Source organism: Cygnus atratus, chromosome 12, assembly GCF_013377495.2.
Source record: "Cygnus atratus isolate AKBS03 ecotype Queensland, Australia chromosome 12, CAtr_DNAZoo_HiC_assembly, whole genome shotgun sequence".
Taxonomy (NCBI): Eukaryota; Metazoa; Chordata; class Aves; order Anseriformes; family Anatidae; genus Cygnus; species Cygnus atratus.
Genome location: NC_066373.1, coordinates 3,143,035 through 3,162,969, shown reverse-complemented (window position 1 = coordinate 3,162,969; position 19,935 = coordinate 3,143,035). Strand labels below are relative to the sequence as shown.

Genomic DNA, 19,935 nt, shown 5'->3' with positions numbered 1-19,935 from the left:
ACTGGTGATCTGGTAACGTTAATTTTTTTTACCTGTTTGTTTTACCTGAGCTCTTTTACCAAGCCAGAAGTAACTTTAAGAAAAGAAATTATGATAAAAAACAGCTATGAGCTTTGAAACACCCAGTGATGACTTCTTTTACTTTGCCATACAGCTAATTTTTGCACTGTTAATGTTCTCTTGGATTTAAGAAGAAATTTTCAGTGTGGTAGGTATACTGTTGTTTGGAAAAGGTGAAGTAAAATAGCTGCAAAGTGAATAGGACTGTTCTCCACAGTTGTAACTCTGCCACTGTTAAATTAACAATTATAAATAAGGAAAGAGAGGAACTCTGGGTTAATTCATGCAGCATTACCTGCAAGACCCATCACACTATCTCTCTTCCATATACATAACTGGGCATGTGTGTGTACAATCCAATTAAAGGAGTGAAAAACCCAAATGTGAGCAAAAGGCGTAAGGCTGAAAAGACCTCCTCATCACTAAATCTGTCTGCCTGCTATCAAAGCTTAGCACACCGACCTCATTGAGTTTCATCTTAAAATAAGTGAGGATTTGATTTTGCACCCCAGCTCATCTGGACATATTTGCACACAAGCCATGGACCAGGCGCTAACCACAGGCATGAATGTGGAAATGCCCCTGCATCTGTCCACCAAACCCCAGAGGTAATAAAAGAAGTTGAGAAAGGGAAATGATTTTTAGGCTTATTTTAAGGAGAGGCCAGCTAAGGCAGAGAGGATCATCCACCAAAGTCGCAGGCAGATCAGGAGGAGAGCAGCCAGTACTAAGTGGTAGGTCTCTGTCTCGGACTGGCTTTTCAGCCCTGGTCAGAAGCCAACCAGAGACTGAAGAAGCACTTTCACCGTCCTGCAAAAGAAACGTTGTTCTATTGGCGCAAAAGTGCTCCCTGGTCGGAATAGTTGCATCACATAACGGATTCTTTCTGGAAAGGGAAACTCATCTTAAACACGTATTTCCAAATAGCAACATCCCATGCTCTCTGCGGATGCAGCCTGCTCCTCTAAATAAAAATAGCAGTATCTTTTGATTTTTCTAACCCAAACACCACTTGCTTCAAGTCTTTATTTTCCTTTCAATAGAATTCATTTTCTGAGGGATGCTGGGGCATGGTTCAGGCCGGTTGCCTTCAGCATCGTGCTCCATGCCTGAATAAATGGAGCGAGGGGGCTTGATGCCAACTTCTGCTCTCAGATAAACACTCTCAGCGCTCATTGACTTCTCCACAAGCTGCTGGCGCATATCTGAGGGCAAAACTTGGCCTACAGATTTGTTGTTTTGGTTATTTTGCAATTCCAGCGCAGAAATGGATTTTTTCCTCCCCGTTCAGTGCCACAAACCAGTCTGCTGGTAAATGAAGCCCAGCGGGTTTATCAGTGATGACTTTTAACTACCGAGCTGTGTTGGGATTCTCAAGTTTTACAGCCGGAATATAGGATCTCTGATATGAACACCCAAGGATTTATTGGTCCCACAAGAACTCAGGATTTTGCTGGCACTGCAGTTCAGAGAGTCAGGAGAAGTCAAAGGTTATCTTTTGTAGGGTCGTATGAGATTTACCAGTTGACCCCTCCCCCTCTCCTCTGATTCATCTGCTAAAATCATTAAAGAGCTTTCCTTTACCCTCAAGAACTGTTAGTGTCTTTTTAGCACTGAGATCAGGTTACTGACCTCTGCGTTGCCAATATACCTTGAGGATTTCAAAAGCTCAGGGGTATTTTCAGTGTTAAAAGGAACAGTGCGAGGAAAGATAAATAGGTAGGTGCATTGCCGGAAATGAAATTTAATGTTTTTCTCACTTGTTACATGGAGGCCTTGCTTGCTTATACATCATTGTCTCAGGAGATTTTTCATTTGAGAAAATGTTTCACTCTTGCAGTGCAATGGAAAAAAAAAAAGAGGATGAAAGTGGGATTTAGAAATGAATTGCAAGTGCTGAACTCACCATGGCGTTCCCCATCCACAGCACCATGAGAAGGCAGCTTGCCACTGTCGTTCCAGCTCAGAAATAATGGGGAAATCATTCTGTCTTTCAACCATGCTACTGGAGGACCTCATGGAGATGGAGCTCTGTGCAGACAATTCCCAGGGTCTGCAAAGTCCTGCTGTCAGGAAAGAGAGCAGGAAAATCAACAGATGAGCATTGCTGTACCACTCCCTTGATAGGCTCTTCACCCCTTCAGGACCAACACCAGGTCTCCTTGCAAAGGCTTCAGTGAGTTTGTTTCCACTTAAACTAATTTTGGAAGGACACCACCACAAAATTGGCAATGAAATAACAATGATCTGGCTGGGCTTTTCTCACAGTATCAAAGAGCAGCTAGAAGAGGTCATTTAAGGCTCCTGCTAATGTTTCCTCCTCCCTGCTGCTATCCCCTGCCACATACATCAGTGATCTAATCACCTGTGAAACCCAAAGCAGAAGGCTCTGATGTTATTTCATTACAAAATCAAGATTTATCTGAACATGATAAGCCTAGCAGGGTTTTATGATATGCATGGCGCCATTCCTTTCTGTTAACCTATTTGTTATATTTATACTCAGGAACTTTTTATCATTCTTGACACCCCTCCATCTGTTCCTCACCATTCAGTTGCCGGGGGTCTTGTTTCACGGGACAGCAAGGATGAAATCACTTCATCTCAATAATGGGTTACAGCAATTAAGTAACTGTTTGAACACTTGGATTTTAATCTGCTTTAAGGATAGAGTCCCTGGGCTTCCTTTTCTTCCCATCCTCCATAGAATTTGACACCCAGATAACTACAATTCCACCAATTATTGACTTTAAAATTTAATATATTTTCTTTTTTATTCTAATAACAAAAAGAATCTTAATATCAGATTTTCTTCTTGTAAAACTAAGGCAGGGGGCAAATGTTCTCAGGCATTAATTATACCCAGATTATCTGATATCAGGATCCAGAGAGTAGATTTTAATGTGCAGTATAAAGTGTGAAAAGAAGACAAGGAAAAAAACTCTTTGTTTTCACTTCAGTGTCAAGCCATTTGGAACCTGTTAGCTGAGCAAAACAGCTCCAAGATGCTATCAATTAATAGCAATTACAGTGATGCAGCAACCAGCTCAGTGACATGACTGACACCTTCTTGCCAACACTTTTAACGATCTAGTCAAAAAGTTAAACTTTGTTTGCGTTGCATGGAACCCATCAGGAAATTGGAAAATATTGCACATGCTTCAAGCTCTACTGGCTCCATGCTGCAAGCCTGCATTGGCAAGATGTGAGGAGGATGTTCCTTCATGTCTTGCCTTGGATGACAACAGCTAGATATGTGAAGAAAGGTTTGTGTGCCTCAATCATACGTCTTTTGCTTAATCTATTATCCTGCCTAACAAAATCTGCTACCCCTGGTTTTAAGCCCGTCTTGCTAATTTTTACTTCTTGTTTTCTTGTAACATTTAATTTTCTCTTTTATCAAATCACTTCTAAGAAAACACAAACAGATACTTTCAGCCTCGTAAAAAAGAACTGGGTAACAAAGAAAGCTTGCTGAAATGAATGGGTACAGCTGCTTGCTCTTGCTTGCTATTTATGAGGGGCATCGGGAGCTCAGTCAAATAAAACCCTGTGATTCAAGCAGCAAGTTTGGAGTAAACACTACATGTTTTATGAGCTGAACTCAAAAAATACAGATTGAACTGAGGCAATTACTTCTCCTGCTTTGAAATGCCCCACCAGTTCTTTTTCTGGCTGCTGCTGACGCACTTTGCAGACCAAGTTTCCTTCTCTTTGAAGGCTTCAGAGCAGTGACAGATGCTGGCCATCTTCACCCCACAAACCAGGCTCCACTCTGAACTGCTGGGGCAGGTCCTTGACCAGCAAAATTGTTTGTATTAATTACCATCAGATATGTGAATTTCAGATATGAAACCCTAAGAAGGATTATGAACAGTGCCTACGGGATACGCAAATACAGCTAAATAACTGCTAGGGCCTGAGCTGGATGGCCTTCACTATGTGGAGGTATTTTTTGGCTCCCAAAATTGTTCTCCTGACTTCAGAGGGATCCCTTGTAGCACAGAGACTTGCTCCACCTGACCATGGATGTGAATGTGCTGCAGACACTGGTGCTGAGCTAAAACATGAGAAGTTAGAAATAAATGTCTGGCATCTCAGTAAAACTGAATTGAAAATTTCAGTTCTTTTTCCAGTTCTTAAGTAATGTGGGTCTCCACTGGCTTTAAAATTCAGTTTAAAAGGATTACTATTATCTGCCTTATTTAGAGTCTATGCTCCAGCCTTGATGAGCTAGAGAGCTGGGAGGCAAGGCCATTTAGAGAAGTTCAAATAACTAAACTGGCCGTGACCTGAACTAAAACTAATAGTTTGTGTTTGTGATGGCTACGAGAACGGCATCTGGCTTACATTTAAATAGAAGGCTATTCAATAAAGCCACTGCTTCTCGAAACTGCACAGAAGCAAAGATTAATTATTGCAGCTAATGACGTTTCAGCCATTCTTGCGCCCAAGGGAGAAAGGCAACCCCCTACCCCCAAAAACAATAACAACAACAACAAAATCTTGCAGAAAGCTGAACAAGGGAGAAACATCAAGCAATATTGTTGTTCCTGATGTTCTGCCCAGGCATCCTAAACATGGAATTAAATATAATCTTTACCAGCAAACTCTTTCTGCTTGTTATCCTCCCAAAGGAGAACCAAGAGTTTCAAATGGGCTTTTAATAGCAACACTCTGAGAATCCAGCCTCTATGTCTTGCAGCGTCTTAGGGAGATCATGTTTCACATTTCACTCATTCCTCAGTGCGTTGGCACAGCCTAACACTGGCTTCAGACATTTGGTATTTGAAACAGAAAATCTTGGTGTTTCATTCCTTGACTCACTTCTCCCTGTGTTTCTCCAGCATCATATAATATTGACAGCCCCTGCCTGTAAAGAAAGGCCAGGTTCTCTCGTTTATTCAGCTGCAGGCTTTAAAAATGTAGAATAGGGGTTTTGTTCATAGGAGAGAGCAACTGCCAGTGAACTTTTTCCTTCTTTACATGAAAGTAGGATAGTACAATAAACAATGGTAAGAGAAGTTGGACCCTAGGTATGCATGTATGTATGTAACATTTAGCTGACCAGATTTTAGTGCCCCAGTTTCAGGGTACAAATCTGTTCCCATTTGTGTGAGTGACTTATATACTTTAAAAATCTCAGAACTTGCCCCTTTATATGTCAAAATCTACAGTAAAATATCTGGCCTGATGCATGGCTCATGTTTTGTTGAATCACATACTGAAGCATGCCAAGGGACCACAGTTGTGTCTTCAGAGATTTCAGGAGCAAGAGAATGCCCACATTTGGGGAAAAGAGATGAGAGAGAGGAGATACAGAAACAAGTCATCACATCAAATGGAAAAATTTCAGTGACAATGGCTATTTGGAGATTTCAGCTCAATGTCCATCCTTACTTAAGGGATATTTTTCCCAGGACCAGGAACTACTGAGATTTTCTAGGTTTTCCTCCACATAGATCAGTTATGTACAGGCCTGTCTCCACTTCTCCTCAAACCAATGCTCTTTCTCTGGGGCAAACATGCTGCAAGTTTACATAGGAGAGGCATATTAGGCAAATATCTGCTTCCCCTTTTTTTTTTAACATATTTCTTGAAGCACTGCTTCATCATTAAGAAATTGACTCCTATTCCATAATGGTGATGGGAAAAAAAAATTAATCACCCTGTTTCTCTGTGGATATAAAACTGAAATCAATGAAGACCTATTGCTTTCCTCCATGCAATGGCCAGTCCTATCTTCTCCAATTCCTCTGTTTAATCTCCCCGTCCCAGCTGTTCCCACCACCTCCAAACCCTGGCAGAGCCAGAATTGGATGACCGAGTCACCCGAAGAGGCCACCTGTTTTGGACAGACCTCGGTAACCCCTGCTGTTCAATAGACATGACTTTGATGGGCATATGAGCAGGCTGAACCAGTGCGTTCTTGCAGCTGTGCTCCCATGGCTGGGGAAGACACCCCCTATCAAAAGGACGGTTTAGGGGAAGGAGGAAAAGTCTATATGGAGGAAAGAAGAAATGATGCAGTGTTGCAGTGAGCCATCACGAGATGCCAGCATTGAGGCAGCAAGAACAGGAAATAAATCAAGTGCTTGGCCTTGAGAGGCACTTCAGTGAGTTGCTACAACAACGCTGAAGGGTCGGATTTGTGTAATGTCCTCCTCAAGGCAGGGAGAGCAGGGAGCATGCTGACTTCATCTCACAGGCGTCGTTATGCATGATTAATGCTGTTTGCCTCTGCTTCTGATCTTCCTCTGGGGAATTTTCATACTCCTTTTGGCCGTAAGCAGAAAAGGGATGTGAAAGGGAAAGCGAATTTTGGATCATTACTGGGTCTGTTGTGAAGAACTTACAGCGAAGCTGTACTTCAGTGTGAGCTGCTTGCTTGTTAGAGTGTAATAGCTCTGGAGCTGTCATCGGGTGTAGTATTGTGTAAATATATGTTCAGGCACTTCTTTTGGAAGTGGATATGTGACCCAATAGGTTTTATTTAGCTCCTTCTGGTGACTGCAGGAATGCATCATTTTTGGCATATCCATGAGTAATCAGAGTAGATTCGGCCCTGTAGAAATAAGGGCCTGTGAGGGACTTAGAGATGTTACCTGCCTCATCTGGAGGCTGGGATTTTGCCAGAGAAGGAGGTGAAATTCTGACCCACTGCAGAAAATAGAGGCTTGATGTCTTTAGAGAGGGCTGGGTTTTGTGTGTGTGTGTTTTGTTTTGTTTTGTTTTTTCCTTAAGATATGCTCATTGTATTATTTGCCCTTAACAAAATAACGGGATGCCGCATCCTCGAAAACAATCTCTGCACTCCATGTTAGTATGGAGAGTCCTGAATTTGCTTTAAATGGGTCTTCAAAAAGTAAAAGATCTCATGGAGCTCCACAGTGCTGCTCTGCAGCTTCTTTATGGGGCCAGACACTGGGATGTTCCCCTGAGGCCCCGGAGAGCCCCAGGTGCCAGAGGTGCCAGGAGGTATGCACTGCCTTGCCCATCTACCCTGTGCTTGGAGGAACAGTTTTGAAAGCCACACATCCATCTGCAAACGAATAATGAAGGTCTGAAATGTCCAACTCAGCACTGAATTTATAGCATAACAGGAAGGTGGTGGATTTTTTTCAGGAGATTTCTTTCAATTAAAAATGCCTTTTCCCCAATAATTTCCAATGATACTTTCCCATTCCATTTGTGAATTTTATGTCATAAAACATTATAGCCAAAATATGACACTTTGAAGCTGCATAAAATGTCCAAGTTTGAAGACAATTTTTTTTTTTTAAATAGGATGTTTTTACAGAAAAAAAAAATGTTTTCAATGAAGTAAAAAAATACTTTGAGCTGAAAATGTTCTTAAAATACAAAAATTAATTTTCTATTAAAATAACTATAATTATATCTGTTAATAAATATATTCATTTTACATGTTTATATTTATCCAAATCTTGTTTAAAATTCATTAAGGAAAACATCAGAACCAGTTTTAAATTTCAGATCACTCCTTTTCCCTTCTTTTATTAAAATATGGGTTAACTTCTAATTCTCCTTTTTTGATATGAAAAAATTGAGTTTTTAACGGGTCCCAACTAATTGACTAATTTTTGGAAAAAAAAAAAAAATCCACAAGCTTTTACAGAGCTGCATCCAAAAAAATCTGCCCTGGTGCACTTCCTTTCTTCAGTCTGATAACATGAAATTAAAATGAAATCAAACCGATAAGCACATCCAAAAGCTAGGGACCGGCGGCAGGGTTCGATAGCTTGCTCTCTGGAGGTCTCTGTCTCAGATATGGATCAGATTTCCTCCTGTTTACATGTAAGAAGGTTGTGAAGATCTGCAATTTCAAGATACATCTGGTTCTCGCATCAAATTAAACAGCAACTAAAGCCTGAGCACTAGGGCAGATTTTAAAATGTAGGAATGAATGTGTGTTTATACAGTATTTGCATTAATGCTTCCTACGGTTTATTTTGAAAGTGAAGAAAGAACATTGCATGGTAGGCAACTTAACCCAAACAATATCGGTTTAAAGTTAGGGGCATGCTCCTTGGAATATTTTCCTAGTGTTTTGAAGTGTCCACTTGAAGAGGGAACGGGGAGGGGGGGGAAGAAAAGGATTGTTCTGTCTTCTGCTCTGTGTTTGGCCTGGCTCAGTAGGGCTATTGCTGTTGCTCATCTGGTATGGATTAGGCCTTCTCTCTCACACTCTGTCAACTTGGGTGTTCTGCATGCAGGCTGTTTCTGCAGGGGTCTTGGTTTTGCTTTTTTAACGGCAGGAAGTGCCCCACTCAGACCACATGTGAAATTGTGTGGGAACAGTGGGGGGGGATGAAAGAGCCCCATCAAACGTACCAAAAGTGTGGGTGGAGAGACAGGGAGCGTAAGCAGAGAGATACCAGCTGAGTAATTTAACCTCCTGGGCTGGCCGGGCTGGGGACACAGGGGAAGTTAGCTGCCCTAAAAGTGTCTGTTCCTTGGGACATCCATTTCTAATATTTTATAATATCAGGGGCTGTTAGATGTTTGAGGGATTACAGCTGCCGCTTAATTTGTTCTAAATTTCCTGCTAGCCCCACCAGACGTGTACAGGAAATAGGCAGTAAATGTTTAATAGGTAATACCTAACTGGACAATTAACAGGTGCTGTCACACTGAAAAGCCAAACCTGCATACTCATGCACACTTTGGTGCTGCCAGCAGCAGTGAGCGAGTGGCATCCCAGTGCCATGGTACCCAGCTCCAAGAAGCCTGAGGTCCCTCTCGAAAATTCATCCCTGTTCCCATGTCCCTTGGAGCCAAGGAGATTTTGTTTCTTTTTAAGTCATTTGCAGCAGTGGATTTTGCTCTTTGCATGAATAAATGCCATCACAGAAACTAGTCCATCCTGTGGTGACGGATGGTGGAAAGCTTTCTTGAATCCAAATAACGCACAAACCCCACTCTCATTATTCACACCATGGAAAAGAGAAGTCCAACACTCATCATGTGATAGGAAAGTGACTGTTTTTTCCAGGTCAGAATAAATGTCTGTCTGTCCTGCCACCCCAGCTCTACCAAGGACCAGCAAATGCTTGAAAAAAATATTGCAATGGGCAGGATATATTAAATGATCTTTCCCTTCTGGACTTTCTCAGCTTTTGGCAGTTGGCAGGTATGGGGTTTCCTGCTCCAGAGGCTGTATCTGGACTTTAATAGTCACCAATGGATGGTTTTTCCCAGTTTCAAATTAATTTTTTTTTCCTGGTCTCCATAAAATCCTGTGGCAATGAGTTCTACAAGTTAATAGCCTGTTGTGTGAAAAGTACTTAAGCTTGTTTTAAAGCTCAGTATTAAATGTGACTTTAAGTCTATGCTGTTTTTTTTTCTCAGTAGAAGACAATTTTAAATATATATGTGTATTTAATATTTACATTAGAATATATAATTTATCAAATATATTTTAAATATATTATTATAAAAATATAAATATATTTTATATATTTATATAAATTTATTTATAAATAAAAATATATATATAAATTTATATAAATTTATTTTATAATAAATTTATTTATAAAAATTTATTTGTATAAATATATATTTTATATAAATTATAAATATATTATTATAAAATTATAAATATATTTTTATATTTATAAAATATATTGCATTCTGCAATTACTTTGTTGTTATAGCAGTTATCCTTTGCAATTTTTCATTTATCTCCAGGTAAAATATTAACAAATAATCCTTTTCAACTTCCAACCTTCTTTAATAGTTATAAGCTTGCAATTAAACTCTGTTCGGAATAATTGTATTTCCAATGAAGGTGGAATTAGGCTAATTGAACTGCTATTATTACCTACAGAGCAATATTGGTTTAATATGTTTGGCCAACATAAAGCAAACCTCTCCTTTGGAATTTGCTTTTATTAAGTTCAAGTCCAATTGAGTTCAAAAGATCCTTCTGTAAAACTTAGCTGTCCCCTAATAGTGCATGACTAATGTCTTACACTTGGCTTTCCTATAAATTGCTCTCTTTACTGAGCAATTTCTGTGTCAATACTCAGACATCCTTATCAGCACTTGATGTTCATGTAAACCAACTCTTGTTAATGACTACATGGACGGAGTGTGGGGGGGAAGTAACATTACACAGACCTCAAGACTCCCGCTCCATCCGAACTTTGAAGTCCAGCTGTTAATAGCAGCGTTGACTACTTACATAAAAATGTGTAGTAAATTGAACTGACGTTGTCTGATTTCAAGTGATTGGTTTAAACCATCGCAAATGGCTCAAGCTTCCATGCTTTTTTCATCTCTCCAGCCCAGTGCCGTCACTCAGGATGATTAACGTTGTTTTGCACTATGAAAGCTATTGTCCTAAGCTGAAAAAAGTAAATGTTTTTAAAGTTGGGAGCAAGAAAAATTTCAAACAAGTTCCCTTTTGCATGAAAAAAGGGATCCCCAGCTGCTGTTTATTATCTCTCTGTTTATATCACACATGTGCAAGTGGAGGACAAAGTAGTTCAATAAATTACTTTTCTGCTATCAGTTTGGCCATTACAGACTGGAAGGAACAAAAGCATTTAATGGCTCATCGAATGTCTTTCAATGTTCCTACACTCATTTTTAACTCTCTCAAAGTGTTTGATCTGATTTCATCTGTTTTGCTACTTCATTTAAGGACAAGAACTTTTTTCACGTTGCAAGTAGTGAAATAAAAGTGAATTAGATTATTTCTACTGTTAAAGTGGTTCATATACATAGGCACAGACTCACATATTGTACTGGGCTATCTGATATTAAGAGTGTGAATCCTTGCCCTGGAAGAGCCTGTGGCTTCCACAAGATTTGGTAAAGTTATTAATCCCTTATTTAATAATTAATTAATTGATTATTCAATAATTTACCTAATGCCTCCATTTCTGCATTTCTTGTATTGAAGTACACCTCCATGGGAAAATAAAATAAAACAAAATATATATAGAAATAGCATGAAAATGGACTTTTCTCTATAATAACAACTAACAGCACCTGCATGACTGTGCAAACACAGTCACATGCACTTGGCCATCTTACCAGCCTTGAGAGTGTTTGGAAATCACTTACATTTTTTCATGGTTTAAGTCCATGTTGGGATGCCACTGTTGCTGCTTTTCTCTTAGGCAGGCTGCCTGCAGCAGGGCACGGGGATTTCCCTGGTGGCAGGGGACAGTCTGTCTGCCCACTCCTCCTGAGCCCTGGCCATCCCATCCCTCCCACACCTCATCTTCATCCCTGGCTTTCCTGCCAAGTCAACTCTTTGAGGATCTTTTTCTCGTACAAGTCTACACAATGATCTACCTCTATAAAGGAGTAAAACCTAAACAGCTGTAATCGCTAGCCTCTTCCCCCAGCTCCCACACTTTTCAGTGGAGCTATTACCAAATTAATTGTGTACCTGCCTACAAGCAGGAACCACACACGTTCTTCAGCAAAACAACTGGCAAAAAAAGTATCAGTGAGATGGTCTGAGTTCAAGAGACACTTCTGAGCTTTTGTTTTGGCCTGGATTTCAGAGCTCTCTGTGCAGAAAAGCTCCTGGAGAGCTGCACAAATAAAGGTTTGGATGGAAACTTCTCAAACCAGCATCACCACCAAGATGCTCCACAGCCTGGTCTGAGCCAGGTCAAGGTACTATAGCAGCCCCATCTTCTCCCCCAGTTGTCTCTGCAGATACCTTCCCAGCAGACAGCCACATCCTGAGCTGCAACAACTTGAAGTAGAGCACAGGGGCTCTGCACTTGGGGCTTCAAAGCCCCGTATCTCCTTGGTTTTGTACGGTGAGATGGGCAGGCCCTGTGATCTGCCTTCCTGTCACATCCCAGCAGCCTATCCTGACTCACACCAGCTCCTGTGGTGACTCCTGAGCCCCTGCAGCACATAGCAATGACACTTTTCTTTTTTTTTCCTTTTTTTTTTTTTTTTCCCCACCTCCCTCAGCTTTCCCATGGGACATTTTCCCTCTCAGGTTTTTACCAGACATTTGTGCTTTTGTCAGGTGGGTGAAGTCATCCCCCTTTGCACCTGAGACATGTATTACAAACCAGTTAATCATGTGTATGTTGTCATGTCCTATTGCTCACAGTTAAGAGATCAGGAGAGAAGAACTGATGCCTCAGCTCAGCACAGAGCAAAGGGAAGCAATGCTTTCTGCCCTTCCCAGCTACTCACCTCCCCACTGTGCCCATCAAATACTGAAGCTGTTTCGATATGGTCCAAGCTGCTGTCAAGCAGCCCTAATTCTTATCACACAGCAAGCTCATCCAGACAGCAGGTGTAATATTAACATTAACAATCCACTTCCCCTGCACTTGCTGGCAATTCAGCAAACAGCTGGAAAGCCCTCTTGATGGTCTTTCAGAAATAGAGGATACCATGTCTGGGACATATTTATAGATACACTTTAAAGCTAAACCAAAAAAATGCCCTGTAGGAAGTCAAACTTGCAATATCATTCCAGATCATTGCTCAGATTAGTGAGAACGCATACTACTTGTAAACACTTGTTCAGTGCTGCTGGGAGTGTTTCGTGAATATGCATATATGTGTGTCCTCTCAGCCAGTATCTGATGAAGATGCTCAGTCTTACTTCAGCTCAGCCACCCCATCTGATGCACCGCTTTTGTATCACAATGAGAGGCCATGAGATCCACATCACAAGAACATTGTTGTGTCCTAGCAGCCATGCCTGAAGTCCTACACAAAGGAAGATTGTTATGTCCATATAAGATGAAAACAATTTGAATGTCCATGTAAACGCTGGGAAAAAGTGCTTCAAATGGAGTTCTTATTTTGAAAATTATAATCTGTTTGTCTTTTTTTTTTTTTTTTTATTGTTGGATGACATCATCAACAGCAGGAAAAATATCAAATGCTTGAGTATCCTTCTATCTCCTGATACCATGTTAATCTTCTGACTGTATAAAAATGGGAGAAAAGCCACAGTCTGGGGCCCACCTCAACAACATCATCTCAGAGTAATGCTGTCATGAAAGGATATCCAGTCCCTGTCATTCTGATACAGGCAGAGGAGAAAGAGCTGGAGAGGGGCAAAAGCCAACAAGAGCTCTCTGTAGGTTGATGTAGGTTTTCAAAGGAGAAAGAGCAGTTAACCTTTATGTCATTCTAAAATACTTCAATACCTTTCTCTGGCATGTGTTTGGGCTCAAGTAGATGCCAAGTAGACAATGAAGAAGGCAATTATCTTTGTAGCATCAGGAATGGAAGCAATAAGGAGCAGGAATTTCCCACAGACAGCTTGTTCTGGTGCAATTTTCCAGCCCAGGTTTCTTAACTTAAGAAACGTGAATATTTATAAGCCTCAGGAACCAAATGAACTCTGGGAGGATCCTCTGACTGAAACCCAGCATTTTTTAGATTTGCCGGTGACCACGTTATACTGAAGCTGCCCCATGTCTGAAGTTACACAGTAGTTGTAGTCAGTGAAATAAAGACACTGACTTTCTTGATTCGTTCTTGGCTAAGAGCAATCTCTTGTACATTCCTACCTTTCACCCCTTCTTCATTAAGTGGAAAATCCAAAGTTTCCTTTAATCAGGTTTGAGCTTGGACTGATGTGATGTTTACTGACTGAGACAGTGGTTTTCAAACGACGTCAGGAACATCTGGCCTCGTGGCTTGGCAGGGAGCCCAGCAAATTGCCAATCCGAAGGCCCAAGTTCACAAGCAGCTTTGGGGCTTTCATTCTGTAACAAGAAAGCCCTGAGGGCAGTGGAGGTGGTACCACTCCTCCCTGTTTAATCATGCTGCTTTACTACCTATGTGTTCCACTGCTGATCCCTGTGTACTGTCAGAGCCCTCTGATTAAGTTCCTGCAGGCATCTGGCAAGGCCATGCCACACTGGCCTTGTCTCTACCTTCCTGTTGTGTCCCAGCACTGCCACCATATCCCACTCCTATGCGTGGTGGGAGCTGTGGGGCAGACGGGATAAAAGGAAAGCTGTTCCTGCTCCGAGCAGTGGCAGCACACAACACATCCCTGTGTATGTCCCAGCAATTCCAACCCTACAATGCTTCCCATATTTCCATCTGTCTTTACTGACTCCCTAAGGCACCCGGGAAGTCTGTGCCATGCAAAGGGTTGAACCCAGGTCTCCAGCATCCCAGTGGAGCAGCCTGACCAGGAGACCAAGCTGACATTGTGTCAGCAAGGACCGCCTGGAAAGCACAGCAGCAGCAGATGGTCTGCATACGGAAAGCATTTGCATCTAGTGCAGTTTACAGCTACAGACACTTTTTAAAAGTTAATTCTCTAATGTTTTACTTGTCTGAGTTGCTTCTACTCCAACAAGTACATCCATTGACTCCAGCAAATGGATAAGTAAGACTTCAGATGCAACCAAAGATTGGATCTCACTGTGAGGGATCTTAAATACTATGACCTGGGCCCATCTGGTTCAGATTGCATTCTCTGTAATGGGTTGTTGGCTGGAGCATGAAAGTTTAACTCATCCTACACTGCTGAAATATGCACTATAGTTAAACAAAAAGCAGGCGGTCTCTGTTTGCATTTGGGATGTATATCATTGCAACATACCTCATGTAAGGAAATAACGGTGCTTGTTTACATGCAAGTGAAAATCTCTGAAGGTAGAGGATTATGTGGCTTTCACTGCATGGAAAATAGACGTGGAGAGGCTCACGGTCGAATTAAAAGTGTGTTTGTTAAAAAACAAAACAAAACACGGTCCTTTAGGGATTAGCACCAGTTGTCTTGAAACGGTTAGTGAGGTGAGAGGGAAAAGCAGCCAAGGGAAAAACAAGCCTACAAAAGTAAGTGACCGATTGCTTAGAGAACGAAGCGTCTCTGTCCTGACCTCCCATGAGCTCTGAACTCTGCCGGCACTGTCCAGCCTCCTTCCCTCAGACATTCAAAGCTTATGGAGGAAGAGTCATGTTTGTTCCACGAAATATTTACTTTAGAGAAGGGAAGGTCTTTTGTATATTGTCACTGACCTTGGAGGAAGGGGGGGGAGAATTGTAATCAGGTTTCATGATCACAATTTTCACAGCTGCACATAATAATTTGATTCGGGTATTTGATTCGTGCATTGAAGTTGAAAACTTGTCTAGAGCTAACAAATGCTCTGCTTTCCAAGAGATTGCAGAAAGAAACCTTCCGCCTGCCTATCAGCAGCTATTGACCCAGGCATGGACCGTGAGTGGAAACCCTTTGTCCTGAGCACTAAAAGAAAGGGAAAAGGAATAGAAAAGTCAAATGAAAATGCCTATGTCTAGCACTCTTTTGTGTCTGATGATTTTTTTTTTCTTCCAAAAGCTAGCAAATGAAAAGGAAGAGCTAATAGGAGCTTGGCTCCTTCTTCTCTTCCTGAGACAGAGTGGGGTCTACAGAATTTCCTGCTCCTGTGCAGCTATCTTAGAGAGGCTTAAAAACACAGCCAAGTCCAAGAAAAATCAAAGGGCGATCTCTGAAAAGGGATACAGAATTTCCAGATCCTAGGGTGGGAGCTGCATTGATGTGGCAAATTACATGGCAGTGGAAAAAGGAAGCAGGTTCAGTGTAAGATTTCATGTGGATGCCCTTTAGTGCCTCAACAATGTAATGGGGAGAAGGGGTGGGGGTGCCTGGATGTGGGAGAGGAAAGATCCAGACTCCTTATTTCCTCTGTAACAAAACACAATCACTTACTACTTCAAATGCTGCCTTACTCAGCAATAACATGTTAGTACATTACAGAGCATGGTTGGAAGCTTTGTTCCTTCAGTGTTGAAGCCACAGAGACATTAACATGTCAGCCTGCTCTGACTCTGGGATCTCCCACTGAAGTCATGCTGTCAAGGCACTGTGGGTCAAAATAAGGCAGTGCAGATCAGGAAAATTTGGATTCCCAAAAAGACCACAGCTGCCCATCCTTGATGAAAAATTCATCCCATTTATCTATTTATGTATGTGTATTTACCTTATTTACACACTTGAATTAGGTATGATCAACTGGGCAGCTGCAATTGCACAGGATGAGCTTTCAAATGTAGACTACACTGGAAGTGGAAATCCACCCTTTCTGCAACCAGCTCTTACTAACACCTTATCAGGTGATCTGATTCACATCAATCAGAAAAAAATAATAATAATTAAAAAAAAAAGAGCAGAAAGGAATGAAGTAGAAACAAGATGTACAATTGCAGAAACATCCTGAAGACTTCAGTGTGCTTGGATGGAGGTTGTCACAGCAGAACAGAGACAAAAGGTGTTGAAGAAGGTGTTCACTCACCAAAACCACAAGCAACGCCAAATCCTGCCTACCAAGTCACCTACCATTAGCTCTAGTGGTATAATACCAGAAATATGTTTGGCTTTTTTTAGTCTTCCCTTTCAGAAGCAGGCCTGAAATAGCATCCTCTTACTTTTAAAGGAATCTTATGAAAATGCTACAAAACTGGGAGTAGGTGGAGGGCAGAGAGTTTAGGTGTTTGGCAGAGATGTACAGAAAAGCCCATGACCTCTGAGCAGACAGTTTGCCATTTGTGTCATTGTCTTTCTGTGTTTTAAGCATCAAGGATAATCTGGAATGCACTCCTGCTTTGGAGACAGATGGCAGCGAGGAAGTAGGTTGGAAGAAAGGAATAATAAATATCTGAAGGTGAGTAAATGTCTTGGTTTTAGGCAGCTGTGCCTGTGGTTTTTCTCAGGGTGCACAAATGTCCCCACATTTACTGTGCTGAACACTTCTAGTAACTTTTTTATTACGTGTTTCCTGTACTGTCTGGTGGAGGGTCAGAGATGTTAAGAGCTGGGGGAAATCTGAATTTGAGAGCACTGCATGATCGGGGTGTGATAAAACAGATTGATGGGCCCATTTGCTGCAGGCAAGGCAGAGTTAGCTAGGCAGAGCAGAAAGGGTTATGGAAGGTTTCTCTGCTATCCAGACTGGTTTGTGTTTTTTTTTCCAATTTTTGGACCACTAAAAAGTCAGTTTAACTTCTTCACCATGCTGCTGTATGTATATCTATCAGTAGCTGAACAGCTGCAGGAAATCAATATTCATAATCTAGTTGAGATGCCCTCTTGCACCCTTCATCCTGGGAACTTGGTGAACATCACAAACACTGATTCACCAACAGATAGGGGACAGACTTTTTCTTTTGTGAGTTATCTGGTGGCAGAAGACTGATGGTTGGACACGGATGTGGAGGCAACTGTGTGCTATAATGTACTCTTGGGAAGGTCTAAATGATGGCTTGTGCTAACAGCACTACAGAGCCATCCATCAAATGAAAATAGCTGGAACATGACAGCCAGCTTCCCAGCCCCATCCATTCTCTGTCAGGAGGGAGAAGCCTAGTGGAGAAGTCATCCATCCACTGTCTGAAGAGCATTATATACTGTGAGAATGTGGGGACACTTATCTGTTCTTTGTTTCTTTATGGTGTAAAGTTTGCATCACAAACTGAACTGCCACCATAGGTGGAAGAAGGGTAATTCCACAAAGCAGTGCTATGCAACTGTTTAGAACTGAAAAATGGAGAAAAAATCTCAGAGCCAAAGTACACTTCATGCAGTTGACATAAGAGGCTGAAATGAGATAGGCAGTTTGTAATTACTTACATTGGAATTTGGCCAGGACATCGAGGTTAACATCACAACTTCACAAGGACTTCAGAAGCAGCTGAGGATCTCTCTGAGTTGAGAAGACGTGCAGGGAACTTCCCTGAAACCTCCTGGCTTGGGCCATCACATGCAATACATGCAAGCTCTCGCCCGGGCCAAGGCCAGGGAGGAACAAAATGGGTAGGAGCAAGACCTGATAAGTCTTCATTGACATGCCAGAATGAAATAAACAAATAGCAAGGCTGTTGCTCTTCAGCCCAGGGCTGTTGGTCTTCTGCCACAGAGTTGTCATTCTTCTCGACAGTGTGCATCTGTTTGGGTAGTCCACCTTCTAAGATGAGAAAGCATGAGGGTAAAGAGTAAAAAAGGCAGACACAGCTGCAGCCCATGAGCATCCCACACCACAGCAAACACAACGGAGAATTTAAAGAAACTCTACACAGCCAAGAGATAACGAAATTTTTCTTTAAAGAAAACGTTGGTTTCAATAAACGTAAGGGACATCTCTGGGCTTGTGCCATCTGTAACACATGAGAGAAGCACAAGCTACCGGGTTTCTCTCCACCAATGCAAACATATTTTATGGCAGCTCTTAATTTGACCCTAACCAGACACAGAGGCAATAATTTTTGAGTGTTTCTCTGCAGAAAGACCACACCTTAAGTTTTTCTTGGAACTCAGCTACATTAAGAACAATCTTGTTCCTTAGGGGCTGGGCTGGTTTTTTTTTTGTTTGTTTGTTTTGTTTTGTTTTGTTTTTTTATATACTAAGAACTCAGGTGTTTGAACCATGAACTAAGATGCCAATGCTTCACCTTGTTGCTTTAATTTAAATAGGCTGCAGCTTCACAAGAGAAACACATGAAATGCTGAAAAAAATGCAAAGATGGCGTATTGACTGCGACGTGAGAGCAAAGACATTTCTTCTATCCATTCAACCTCATGAAGAGGGTGAGAGAAAAGGAGGCTTTGGCAAAAGACATTTTGCATACGTTAATAGATGCATAGATGAGCTCTGTACCAGTCAAAATAGGAAATACCACCCATTAAATGTTGGAGGGAGTGAAAAGCTTTGTGAAACTGTGCCGTGGAGTGCTAAGTAGAATGGAAAAACCATCATTCCTAGAGCTAGTCTTTAGAGATTTCTGGGAAAATTGGCTTACCCACTAATTTTTGCTCAAGTCTTGATGTGACTGGTCTTAACCCTGGCAAGTACTCTAATCTACTCACTTAATCTGGCTGCAAAACAATGCCGTGCTGCAAAGAGCTGAGATGCTGTTTAGGTAATTTAGCTTCACTTTTTCTTTCCCCTGTTGCAAGCTGAGCCAGCCCTTTTTGTTCACTTAAATGGCTTCTTCTTCAAAGGGGTTGTGGAAAAGTCTTATTTCTTCCCCCAAGTGACAGATTTTTAAGTAATCGCAAAGATATCTTGTCCAACAGAATTACCCTCCACAAATCTGACCCTGACAGAGCTGAGGTAAAGTGTGATTTTTAACCTCAAGCACTAAAACATGTCAGGAAAGTTGTAGTTGTGGTGGAAAGACCTTGAGGTGGCTAAAATTTATGGAGAAGAGACGTTAAAAGTTTTAAATTCCAGATGTTTGAAGCTCCAGCCATTTGGTGAACAATCGTTGAATTTTGGACCATTTCTCAAGCACTGATTTCAGCCTCAGAAATCTATGCAGAATATGATCCAGCTATTTAATTGTCTGTTTTTAATTTATGCAAATAGTTTATTCATACCCTGGGACATTAAACATTTACTGTTTCTTAGAATGGCTGAAGAAGACATATCACATTTTCAAAGGGGCATCCATGTATTGTTACCACAGAATCCCATATAAGATGCTACTCAGCTTTTTTAGTTTATTGAGCAAACCTGTAGGATGATGTATTGCAGAGCTATTAGAAAATGTATGCCACAGTTCGAGTCACTTTAACCTCATCGCTTGATTTAGGCTAAGTACGAGGGATAAAGACTGCCATTGAGACTGTATTTGATTTCTGCTTCAATTCTTGCCTCAAATTCTTACTGAAAGTCAAGCTCCCTTGAGTGTTTGTATTATGAGGGTCTGTAACAGCAGAGGCATGTGTTGTAAAGTCAAATTATTCACCTCCCACCCTGAACTGTGGGAAAAGGAAATCAGGGAATCTAATAAGATGGGAACAGTTTAGATGTAGATGGGATATAATAATAGACTAAAAAGGGAAAAAGAGGCTTAGACAGATAAAGAAAAAAATAATTTCAGGAATTATTTTTG

The 19,935-nt window shown here is 41.2% G+C and overlaps 1 long non-coding RNA gene across 1 annotated transcript; it reads left to right on the top strand.

The window, feature by feature from the left end:
• Window positions 1-6,029: 6,029 nt before the first annotated feature.
• Window positions 6,030-18,614, top strand: LOC118246461 (uncharacterized). Its single transcript, XR_004778160.1, has 3 exons — window positions 6,030-6,176; window positions 16,617-16,706; window positions 18,512-18,614. It is a non-coding gene; the product is annotated as an uncharacterized LOC118246461 (long non-coding RNA).
• The last annotated feature ends 1,321 nt before the right edge of the window (window positions 18,615-19,935 follow it).